This window comes from Hypomesus nipponensis, chromosome 20 (assembly GCF_054491055.1).
Source record: "Hypomesus nipponensis isolate SF chromosome 20, ASM5449105v1, whole genome shotgun sequence".
Taxonomy (NCBI): domain Eukaryota; kingdom Metazoa; phylum Chordata; class Actinopteri; order Osmeriformes; family Osmeridae; genus Hypomesus; species Hypomesus nipponensis.
Window position 1 is genome coordinate 1005001 of NC_140380.1, and position 9283 is coordinate 1014283.

The window sequence follows — 9283 nt, forward strand, 5'->3', positions numbered from 1 at the left end:
TTCACTTAGAAACTGAAATCTTGCAATATGCACAAGTAGTCCTTCATGAAAGGGGCTGGAAGCTGTTTTCATTTTGACACGAGAGAGAGAGAGAGAGAGAGAGAGAGAGACTACCTTGCATTGTCAATTGCTAAATCTGTATATGGATAAGTAGCCTATGGTTGTCAACTTATTTCGTACGGCCATACCAGCCTGGCAACGCCCGATCTCGTCTGATCTCGGAAGCTAAGCAGGGTCGGGCCTGGTTAGTACTTGGATGGGAGACCGCCTGGGAATACCAGGTGCTGTATGCTCTTTTGCTCATTCACTTAGAAACTGAAATCTTGCAATATGCACAAGTAGTCCTTCATGAAAGGGGCTGGAAGCTGTTTTCATTTTGACACGAGAGAGAGAGAGAGAGAGAGAGAGAGACCACCTTGCATTGTCAATTGCTAAATCTGTATATGGATAAGTAGCCTATGGTTGTCAACTTATTTCGTACGGCCATACCAGCCTGGCAACGCCCAATCTCGTCTGATCTCGGAAGCTAAGCAGGGTCGGGCCTGGTTAGTACTTGGATGGGAGACCGCCTGGGAATACCAGGTGCTGTATGCTCTTTTGCTCATTCACTTAGAAACTGAAATCTTGCAATATGCACAAGTAGTCCTTCATGAAAGGGGCTGGAAGCTGTTTTCATTTTGACACGAGAGAGAGAGAGAGAGAGAGAGACCACCTTGCATTGTCAATTGCTAAATCTGTATATGGATAAGTAGCCTATGGTTGTCAACTTATTTCGTACGGCCATACCAGCCTGGCAACGCCCGGTCTCGTCTGATCTCGGAAGCTAAGCAGGGTCGGGCCTGGTTAGTACTTGGATGGGAGACCGCCTGGGAATACCAGGTGCTGTATGCTCTTTTGCTCATTCACTTAGAAACTGACATCTTGCAATATGCACAAGTAGTCCTTCATGAAAGGGGCTGGAAGCTGTTTTCATTTTGACACGAGAGATAGAGAGAGAGAGACCACCTTGCATTGTCAATTGCTAAATCTGTATATGGATAAGTAGCCTATGGTTGTCAACTTATTTCGTACGGCCATACCAGCCTGGCAACGCCCGATCTCGTCTGATCTCGGAAGCTAAGCAGGGTCGGGCCTGGTTAGTACTTGGATGGGAGACCGCCTGGGAATACCAGGTGCTGTATGCTCTTTTGCTCATTCACTTAGAAACTGACATCTTGCAATATGCACAAGTAGTCCTTCATGAAAGGGGCTGGAAACTGTTTTCATTTTGACACGAGAGAGAGAGAGAGAGAGAGAGAGAGAGACCACCTTGCATTGTCAATTGCTAAATCTGTATATGGATAAGTAGCCTATGGTTGTCAACTTATTTCGTACGGCCATACCAGCCTGGCAACGCCCGATCTCGTCTGATCTCGGAAGCTAAGCAGGGTCGGGCCTGGTTAGTACTTGGATGGGAGACCGCCTGGGAATACCAGGTGCTGTATGCTCATTCACTTAGAAACTGAAATCTTGCAATATGCACAAGTAGTCCTTCATGAAAGGGGCTGGAAGCTGTTTTCATTTTGACACGAGAGGGAGAGAGAGAGAGAGAGACCACCTTGCATTGTCAATTGCTAAATCTGTATATGGATAAGTAGCCTATGGTTGTCAACTTATTTCGTACGGCCATACCAGCCTGGCAACGCCCGATCTCGTCTGATCTCGGAAGCTAAGCAGGGTTGGGCCTGGTTAGTACTTGGATGGGAGACCGCCTGGGAATACCAGGTGCTGTATGCTCTTTTGCTCATTCACTTAGAAACTGAAATCTTGCAATATGCACAAAGAGTCCTTCATGAAAGGGGCTGGAAGCTGTTTTCATTTTGACACGAGAGAAAGAGAGAGAGAGAGAGAGAGAGAGAGAGAGAGAGAGAGAGAGAGAGACTACCTTGCATTGTCAATTGCTAAATCTGTATATGGATAAGTAGCCTATGGTTGTCAACTTATTTCGTACGGCCATACCAGCCTGGCAACGCCCGATCTCGTCTGATCTCGGAAGCTAAGCAGGGTCGGGCCTGGTTAGTACTTGGATGGGAGACCGCCTGGGAATACCAGGTGCTGTATGCTCTTTTGCTCATTCACTTAGAAACTGAAATCTTGCAATATGCACAAGTAGTCCTTCATGAAAGGGGCTGGAAGCTGTTTTCATTTTGACACGAGAGAGAGAGAGAGAGAGACCACTTTGCATTGTCAATTGCTAAATCTGTATATGGATAAGTAGCCTATGGTTGTCAACTTATTTTGTACGGCTATACCAGCCTGGCAACGCCCGATCTCGTCTGATCTCGGAAGCTAAGCATGGTCGGGCCTGGTTAGTACTTGGATGGGAGACCGCCTGGGAATACCAGGTGCTGTATGCTCTTTTGCTCATTCACTTAGAAACTGAAATCTTGCAATATGCACAAGTAGTCCTTCATGAAAGGGGCTGGAAGCTGTTTTCATTTTGACACGAGAGAGAGAGAGAGAGAGAGAGAGAGAGAGAGAGACTACCTTGCATTGTCAATTGCTAAATCTGTATATGGATAAGTAGCCTATGGTTGTCAACTTATTTCGTACGGCCATACCAGCCTGGCAACGCCCGATCTCGTCTGATCTCGGAAGCTAAGCAGGGTCGGGCCTGGTTAGTACTTGGATGGGAGACCGCCTGGGAATACCAGGTGCTGTATGCTCTTTTGCTCATTCACTTAGAAACTGAAATCTTGCAATATGCACAAGTAGTCCTTCATGAAAGGGGCTGGAAGCTGTTTTCATTTTGACACGAGAGAGAGAGAGAGAGAGACCACTTTGCATTGTCAATTGCTAAATCTGTATATGGATAAGTAGCCTATGGTTGTCAACTTATTTTGTACGGCTATACCAGCCTGGCAACGCCCGATCTCGTCTGATCTCGGAAGCTAAGCATGGTCGGGCCTGGTTAGTACTTGGATGGGAGACCGCCTGGGAATACCAGGTGCTGTATGCTCTTTTGCTCATTCACTTAGAAACTGAAATCTTGCAATATGCACAAGTAGTCCTTCATGAAAGGGGCTGGAAGCTGTTTTCATTTTGACACGAGAGAGAGAGAGAGAGAGAGAGAGAGAGAGACTACCTTGCATTGTCAATTGCTAAATCTGTATATGGATAAGTAGCCTATGGTTGTCAACTTATTTCGTACGGCCATACCAGCCTGGCAACGCCCGATCTCGTCTGATCTCGGAAGCTAAGCAGGGTCGGGCCTGGTTAGTACTTGGATGGGAGACCGCCTGGGAATACCAGGTGCTGTATGCTCTTTTGCTCATTCACTTAGAAACTGAAATCTTGCAATATGCACAAGTAGTCCTTCATGAAAGGGGCTGGAAGCTGTTTTCATTTTGACACGAGAGAGAGAGAGAGAGAGAGAGAGAGACCACCTTGCATTGTCAATTGCTAAATCTGTATATGGATAAGTAGCCTATGGTTGTCAACTTATTTCGTACGGCCATACCAGCCTGGCAACGCCCAATCTCGTCTGATCTCGGAAGCTAAGCAGGGTCGGGCCTGGTTAGTACTTGGATGGGAGACCGCCTGGGAATACCAGGTGCTGTATGCTCTTTTGCTCATTCACTTAGAAACTGAAATCTTGCAATATGCACAAGTAGTCCTTCATGAAAGGGGCTGGAAGCTGTTTTCATTTTGACACGAGAAAGAGAGAGAGAGAGAGAGAGAGAGAGAGAGAGAGAGAGAGACTACCTTGCATTGTCAATTGCTAAATCTGTATATGGATAAGTAGCCTATGGTTGTCAACTTATTTCGTACGGCCATACCAGCCTGGCAACGCCCGATCTCGTCTGATCTCGGAAGCTAAGCAGGGTCGGGCCTGGTTAGTACTTGGATGGGAGACCGCCTGGGAATACCAGGTGCTGTATGCTCTTTTGCTCATTCACTTAGAAACTGAAATCTTGCAATATGCACAAGTAGTCCTTCATGAAAGGGGCTGGAAGCTGTTTTCATTTTGACACGAGAGAGAGAGAGAGAGAGACCACTTTGCATTGTCAATTGCTAAATCTGTATATGGATAAGTAGCCTATGGTTGTCAACTTATTTTGTACGGCCATACCAGCCTGGCAACGCCCGATCTCGTCTGATCTCGGAAGCTAAGCAGGGTCGGGCCTGGTTAGTACTTGGATGGGAGACCGCCTGGGAATACCAGGTGCTGTATGCTCTTTTGCTCATTCACTTAGAAACTGACATCTTGCAATATGCACAAGTAGTCCTTCATGAAAGGGGCTGGAAACTGTTTTCATTTTGACACGAGAGAGAGAGAGAGAGAGAGAGAGAGAGACCACCTTGCATTGTCAATTGCTAAATCTGTATATGGATAAGTAGCCTATGGTTGTCAACTTATTTCGTACGGCCATACCAGCCTGGCAACGCCCGATCTCGTCTGATCTCGGAAGCTAAGCAGGGTCGGGCCTGGTTAGTACTTGGATGGGAGACCGCCTGGGAATACCAGGTGCTGTATGCTCATTCACTTAGAAACTGAAATCTTGCAATATGCACAAGTAGTCCTTCATGAAAGGGGCTGGAAGCTGTTTTCATTTTGACACGAGAGGGAGAGAGAGAGAGAGAGACCACCTTGCATTGTCAATTGCTAAATCTGTATATGGATAAGTAGCCTATGGTTGTCAACTTATTTCGTACGGCCATACCAGCCTGGCAACGCCCGATCTCGTCTGATCTCGGAAGCTAAGCAGGGTTGGGCCTGGTTAGTACTTGGATGGGAGACCGCCTGGGAATACCAGGTGCTGTATGCTCTTTTGCTCATTCACTTAGAAACTGAAATCTTGCAATATGCACAAAGAGTCCTTCATGAAAGGGGCTGGAAGCTGTTTTCATTTTGACACGAGAGAAAGAGAGAGAGAGAGAGAGAGAGAGAGAGAGAGAGAGAGAGAGAGAGAGAGAGAGAGAGAGACCACCTTGCATTGTCAATTGCTAAATCTGTATATGGATAAGTAGCCTATGGTTGTCAACTTATTTCGTACGGCCATACCAGCCTGGCAACGCCCGGTCTCGTCTGATCTCGGAAGCTAAGCAGGGTCGGGCCTGGTTAGTACTTGGATGGGAGACCGCCTGGGAATACCAGGTGCTGTATGCTCTTTTGCTCATTCACTTAGAAACTGACATCTTGCAATATGCACAAGTAGTCCTTCATGAAAGGGGCTGGAAGCTGTTTTCATTTTGACACGAGAGATAGAGAGAGAGAGACCACCTTGCATTGTCAATTGCTAAATCTGTATATGGATAAGTAGCCTATGGTTGTCAACTTATTTCGTACGGCCATACCAGCCTGGCAACGCCCGATCTCGTCTGATCTCGGAAGCTAAGCAGGGTCGGGCCTGGTTAGTACTTGGATGGGAGACCGCCTGGGAATACCAGGTGCTGTATGCTCTTTTGCTCATTCACTTAGAAACTGACATCTTGCAATATGCACAAGTAGTCCTTCATGAAAGGGGCTGGAAACTGTTTTCATTTTGACACGAGAGAGAGAGAGAGAGAGAGAGAGAGAGACCACCTTGCATTGTCAATTGCTAAATCTGTATATGGATAAGTAGCCTATGGTTGTCAACTTATTTCGTACGGCCATACCAGCCTGGCAACGCCCGATCTCGTCTGATCTCGGAAGCTAAGCAGGGTCGGGCCTGGTTAGTACTTGGATGGGAGACCGCCTGGGAATACCAGGTGCTGTATGCTCATTCACTTAGAAACTGAAATCTTGCAATATGCACAAGTAGTCCTTCATGAAAGGGGCTGGAAGCTGTTTTCATTTTGACACGAGAGGGAGAGAGAGAGAGAGAGACCACCTTGCATTGTCAATTGCTAAATCTGTATATGGATAAGTAGCCTATGGTTGTCAACTTATTTCGTACGGCCATACCAGCCTGGCAACGCCCGATCTCGTCTGATCTCGGAAGCTAAGCAGGGTTGGGCCTGGTTAGTACTTGGATGGGAGACCGCCTGGGAATACCAGGTGCTGTATGCTCTTTTGCTCATTCACTTAGAAACTGAAATCTTGCAATATGCACAAAGAGTCCTTCATGAAAGGGGCTGGAAGCTGTTTTCATTTTGACACGAGAGAAAGAGAGAGAGAGAGAGAGAGAGAGAGAGAGAGAGAGAGAGAGAGAGAGAGAGAGACTACCTTGCATTGTCAATTGCTAAATCTGTATATGGATAAGTAGCCTATGGTTGTCAACTTATTTCGTACGGCCATACCAGCCTGGCAACGCCCGATCTCGTCTGATCTCGGAAGCTAAGCAGGGTCGGGCCTGGTTAGTACTTGGATGGGAGACCGCCTGGGAATACCAGGTGCTGTATGCTCTTTTGCTCATTCACTTAGAAACTGAAATCTTGCAATATGCACAAGTAGTCCTTCATGAAAGGGGCTGGAAGCTGTTTTCATTTTGACACGAGAGAGAGAGAGAGAGAGACCACTTTGCATTGTCAATTGCTAAATCTGTATATGGATAAGTAGCCTATGGTTGTCAACTTATTTTGTACGGCTATACCAGCCTGGCAACGCCCGATCTCGTCTGATCTCGGAAGCTAAGCATGGTCGGGCCTGGTTAGTACTTGGATGGGAGACCGCCTGGGAATACCAGGTGCTGTATGCTCTTTTGCTCATTCACTTAGAAACTGAAATCTTGCAATATGCACAAGTAGTCCTTCATGAAAGGGGCTGGAAGCTGTTTTCATTTTGACACGAGAGAGAGAGAGAGAGAGAGAGAGAGAGAGAGAGAGAGACTACCTTGCATTGTCAATTGCTAAATCTGTATATGGATAAGTAGCCTATGGTTGTCAACTTATTTCGTACGGCCATACCAGCCTGGCAACGCCCGATCTCGTCTGATCTCGGAAGCTAAGCAGGGTCGGGCCTGGTTAGTACTTGGATGGGAGACCGCCTGGGAATACCAGGTGCTGTATGCTCTTTTGCTCATTCACTTAGAAACTGAAATCTTGCAATATGCACAAGTAGTCCTTCATGAAAGGGGCTGGAAGCTGTTTTCATTTTGACACGAGAGAGAGAGAGAGAGAGACCACTTTGCATTGTCAATTGCTAAATCTGTATATGGATAAGTAGCCTATGGTTGTCAACTTATTTTGTACGGCTATACCAGCCTGGCAACGCCCGATCTCGTCTGATCTCGGAAGCTAAGCATGGTCGGGCCTGGTTAGTACTTGGATGGGAGACCGCCTGGGAATACCAGGTGCTGTATGCTCTTTTGCTCATTCACTTAGAAACTGAAATCTTGCAATATGCACAAGTAGTCCTTCATGAAAGGGGCTGGAAGCTGTTTTCATTTTGACACGAGAGAGAGAGAGAGAGAGAGAGAGAGAGAGAGAGAGACTACCTTGCATTGTCAATTGCTAAATCTGTATATGGATAAGTAGCCTATGGTTGTCAACTTATTTCGTACGGCCATACCAGCCTGGCAACGCCCGATCTCGTCTGATCTCGGAAGCTAAGCAGGGTCGGGCCTGGTTAGTACTTGGATGGGAGACCGCCTGGGAATACCAGGTGCTGTATGCTCTTTTGCTCATTCACTTAGAAACTGAAATCTTGCAATATGCACAAGTAGTCCTTCATGAAAGGGGCTGGAAGCTGTTTTCATTTTGACACGAGAGAGAGAGAGAGAGAGAGAGAGAGACCACCTTGCATTGTCAATTGCTAAATCTGTATATGGATAAGTAGCCTATGGTTGTCAACTTATTTCGTACGGCCATACCAGCCTGGCAACGCCCAATCTCGTCTGATCTCGGAAGCTAAGCAGGGTCGGGCCTGGTTAGTACTTGGATGGGAGACCGCCTGGGAATACCAGGTGCTGTATGCTCTTTTGCTCATTCACTTAGAAACTGAAATCTTGCAATATGCACAAGTAGTCCTTCATGAAAGGGGCTGGAAGCTGTTTTCATTTTGACACGAGAGAGAGAGAGAGAGAGAGAGAGAGAGAGAGAGAGAGAGACTACCTTGCATTGTCAATTGCTAAATCTGTATATGGATAAGTAGCCTATGGTTGTCAACTTATTTCGTACGGCCATACCAGCCTGGCAACGCCCGATCTCGTCTGATCTCGGAAGCTAAGCAGGGTCGGGCCTGGTTAGTACTTGGATGGGAGACCGCCTGGGAATACCAGGTGCTGTATGCTCTTTTGCTCATTCACTTAGAAACTGAAATCTTGCAATATGCACAAGTAGTCCTTCATGAAAGGGGCTGGAAGCTGTTTTCATTTTGACACGAGAGAGAGAGAGAGAGAGACCACTTTGCATTGTCAATTGCTAAATCTGTATATGGATAAGTAGCCTATGGTTGTCAACTTATTTTGTACGGCCATACCAGCCTGGCAACGCCCGATCTCGTCTGATCTCGGAAGCTAAGCAGGGTCGGGCCTGGTTAGTACTTGGATGGGAGACCGCCTGGGAATACCAGGTGCTGTATGCTCTTTTGCTCATTCACTTAGAAACTGACATCTTGCAATATGCACAAGTAGTCCTTCATGAAAGGGGCTGGAAACTGTTTTCATTTTGACACGAGAGAGAGAGAGAGAGAGAGAGAGAGAGACCACCTTGCATTGTCAATTGCTAAATCTGTATATGGATAAGTAGCCTATGGTTGTCAACTTATTTCGTACGGCCATACCAGCCTGGCAACGCCCGATCTCGTCTGATCTCGGAAGCTAAGCAGGGTCGGGCCTGGTTAGTACTTGGATGGGAGACCGCCTGGGAATACCAGGTGCTGTATGCTCATTCACTTAGAAACTGAAATCTTGCAATATGCACAAGTAGTCCTTCATGAAAGGGGCTGGAAGCTGTTTTCATTTTGACACGAGAGGGAGAGAGAGAGAGAGAGACCACCTTGCATTGTCAATTGCTAAATCTGTATATGGATAAGTAGCCTATGGTTGTCAACTTATTTCGTACGGCCATACCAGCCTGGCAACGCCCGATCTCGTCTGATCTCGGAAGCTAAGCAGGGTTGGGCCTGGTTAGTACTTGGATGGGAGACCGCCTGGGAATACCAGGTGCTGTATGCTCTTTTGCTCATTCACTTAGAAACTGAAATCTTGCAATATGCACAAAGAGTCCTTCATGAAAGGGGCTGGAAGCTGTTTTCATTTTGACACGAGAGAAAGAGAGAGAGAGAGAGAGAGAGAGAGAGAGAGAGAGAGAGAGAGAGAGAGAGAGAGAGAGAGAGAGAGAGACTACCTTGCATTGTCAATTGCTAAATCTGTATATG

The 9283-nt window shown here is 46.8% G+C and overlaps 23 non-coding genes and 7 pseudogenes across 23 annotated transcripts; all 30 read left to right on the forward strand.

The window, feature by feature from the left end:
- Positions 1-174: 174 nt before the first annotated feature.
- Positions 175-293, forward strand: LOC146241439 (5S ribosomal RNA). The gene has a single exon (XR_014736692.1). It is a non-coding gene; the product is annotated as a 5S ribosomal RNA (ribosomal RNA).
- Positions 294-475: 182 nt separating this feature from the next.
- Positions 476-594, forward strand: LOC146241440 (5S ribosomal RNA; annotated as a pseudogene).
- Positions 595-772: 178 nt separating this feature from the next.
- LOC146241441 (5S ribosomal RNA) lies at positions 773-891 on the forward strand. Its single transcript, XR_014740179.1, has one exon. It is a non-coding gene; the product is annotated as a 5S ribosomal RNA (ribosomal RNA).
- Positions 892-1065: 174 nt separating this feature from the next.
- LOC146241442 (5S ribosomal RNA) lies at positions 1066-1184 on the forward strand. The gene has a single exon (XR_014736693.1). It is a non-coding gene; the product is annotated as a 5S ribosomal RNA (ribosomal RNA).
- A 184-nt stretch (positions 1185-1368) lies between these two features.
- Positions 1369-1487, forward strand: LOC146241443 (5S ribosomal RNA). Its single transcript, XR_014736694.1, has one exon. It is a non-coding gene; the product is annotated as a 5S ribosomal RNA (ribosomal RNA).
- A 170-nt stretch (positions 1488-1657) lies between these two features.
- Positions 1658-1776, forward strand: LOC146241444 (5S ribosomal RNA). Its single transcript, XR_014736978.1, has one exon. It is a non-coding gene; the product is annotated as a 5S ribosomal RNA (ribosomal RNA).
- A 208-nt stretch (positions 1777-1984) lies between these two features.
- On the forward strand, positions 1985-2103 carry LOC146241445 (5S ribosomal RNA). Its single transcript, XR_014736695.1, has one exon. It is a non-coding gene; the product is annotated as a 5S ribosomal RNA (ribosomal RNA).
- Positions 2104-2277: 174 nt separating this feature from the next.
- LOC146241446 (5S ribosomal RNA) lies at positions 2278-2396 on the forward strand (annotated as a pseudogene).
- A 190-nt stretch (positions 2397-2586) lies between these two features.
- Positions 2587-2705, forward strand: LOC146241447 (5S ribosomal RNA). The gene has a single exon (XR_014736697.1). It is a non-coding gene; the product is annotated as a 5S ribosomal RNA (ribosomal RNA).
- A 174-nt stretch (positions 2706-2879) lies between these two features.
- Positions 2880-2998, forward strand: LOC146241448 (5S ribosomal RNA; annotated as a pseudogene).
- Positions 2999-3184: 186 nt separating this feature from the next.
- On the forward strand, positions 3185-3303 carry LOC146241449 (5S ribosomal RNA). The gene has a single exon (XR_014736698.1). It is a non-coding gene; the product is annotated as a 5S ribosomal RNA (ribosomal RNA).
- Positions 3304-3485: 182 nt separating this feature from the next.
- On the forward strand, positions 3486-3604 carry LOC146241450 (5S ribosomal RNA; annotated as a pseudogene).
- Positions 3605-3804: 200 nt separating this feature from the next.
- Positions 3805-3923, forward strand: LOC146241451 (5S ribosomal RNA). Its single transcript, XR_014736700.1, has one exon. It is a non-coding gene; the product is annotated as a 5S ribosomal RNA (ribosomal RNA).
- Positions 3924-4097: 174 nt separating this feature from the next.
- Positions 4098-4216, forward strand: LOC146241452 (5S ribosomal RNA). Its single transcript, XR_014739659.1, has one exon. It is a non-coding gene; the product is annotated as a 5S ribosomal RNA (ribosomal RNA).
- Positions 4217-4400: 184 nt separating this feature from the next.
- Positions 4401-4519, forward strand: LOC146241453 (5S ribosomal RNA). The gene has a single exon (XR_014736701.1). It is a non-coding gene; the product is annotated as a 5S ribosomal RNA (ribosomal RNA).
- A 170-nt stretch (positions 4520-4689) lies between these two features.
- LOC146241454 (5S ribosomal RNA) lies at positions 4690-4808 on the forward strand. The gene has a single exon (XR_014736990.1). It is a non-coding gene; the product is annotated as a 5S ribosomal RNA (ribosomal RNA).
- A 222-nt stretch (positions 4809-5030) lies between these two features.
- LOC146241455 (5S ribosomal RNA) lies at positions 5031-5149 on the forward strand. The gene has a single exon (XR_014740180.1). It is a non-coding gene; the product is annotated as a 5S ribosomal RNA (ribosomal RNA).
- A 174-nt stretch (positions 5150-5323) lies between these two features.
- Positions 5324-5442, forward strand: LOC146241456 (5S ribosomal RNA). The gene has a single exon (XR_014736702.1). It is a non-coding gene; the product is annotated as a 5S ribosomal RNA (ribosomal RNA).
- A 184-nt stretch (positions 5443-5626) lies between these two features.
- Positions 5627-5745, forward strand: LOC146241457 (5S ribosomal RNA). Its single transcript, XR_014736703.1, has one exon. It is a non-coding gene; the product is annotated as a 5S ribosomal RNA (ribosomal RNA).
- Positions 5746-5915: 170 nt separating this feature from the next.
- LOC146241458 (5S ribosomal RNA) lies at positions 5916-6034 on the forward strand. The gene has a single exon (XR_014737002.1). It is a non-coding gene; the product is annotated as a 5S ribosomal RNA (ribosomal RNA).
- A 216-nt stretch (positions 6035-6250) lies between these two features.
- LOC146241459 (5S ribosomal RNA) lies at positions 6251-6369 on the forward strand. The gene has a single exon (XR_014736704.1). It is a non-coding gene; the product is annotated as a 5S ribosomal RNA (ribosomal RNA).
- A 174-nt stretch (positions 6370-6543) lies between these two features.
- On the forward strand, positions 6544-6662 carry LOC146241460 (5S ribosomal RNA; annotated as a pseudogene).
- A 194-nt stretch (positions 6663-6856) lies between these two features.
- On the forward strand, positions 6857-6975 carry LOC146241461 (5S ribosomal RNA). Its single transcript, XR_014736705.1, has one exon. It is a non-coding gene; the product is annotated as a 5S ribosomal RNA (ribosomal RNA).
- A 174-nt stretch (positions 6976-7149) lies between these two features.
- LOC146241462 (5S ribosomal RNA) lies at positions 7150-7268 on the forward strand (annotated as a pseudogene).
- Positions 7269-7460: 192 nt separating this feature from the next.
- LOC146241463 (5S ribosomal RNA) lies at positions 7461-7579 on the forward strand. The gene has a single exon (XR_014736706.1). It is a non-coding gene; the product is annotated as a 5S ribosomal RNA (ribosomal RNA).
- Positions 7580-7761: 182 nt separating this feature from the next.
- On the forward strand, positions 7762-7880 carry LOC146241464 (5S ribosomal RNA; annotated as a pseudogene).
- A 196-nt stretch (positions 7881-8076) lies between these two features.
- LOC146241465 (5S ribosomal RNA) lies at positions 8077-8195 on the forward strand. Its single transcript, XR_014736707.1, has one exon. It is a non-coding gene; the product is annotated as a 5S ribosomal RNA (ribosomal RNA).
- Positions 8196-8369: 174 nt separating this feature from the next.
- Positions 8370-8488, forward strand: LOC146241466 (5S ribosomal RNA). The gene has a single exon (XR_014739661.1). It is a non-coding gene; the product is annotated as a 5S ribosomal RNA (ribosomal RNA).
- Positions 8489-8672: 184 nt separating this feature from the next.
- LOC146241467 (5S ribosomal RNA) lies at positions 8673-8791 on the forward strand. The gene has a single exon (XR_014736709.1). It is a non-coding gene; the product is annotated as a 5S ribosomal RNA (ribosomal RNA).
- A 170-nt stretch (positions 8792-8961) lies between these two features.
- Positions 8962-9080, forward strand: LOC146241468 (5S ribosomal RNA). Its single transcript, XR_014737014.1, has one exon. It is a non-coding gene; the product is annotated as a 5S ribosomal RNA (ribosomal RNA).
- Positions 9081-9283: the final 203 nt, after the last annotated feature.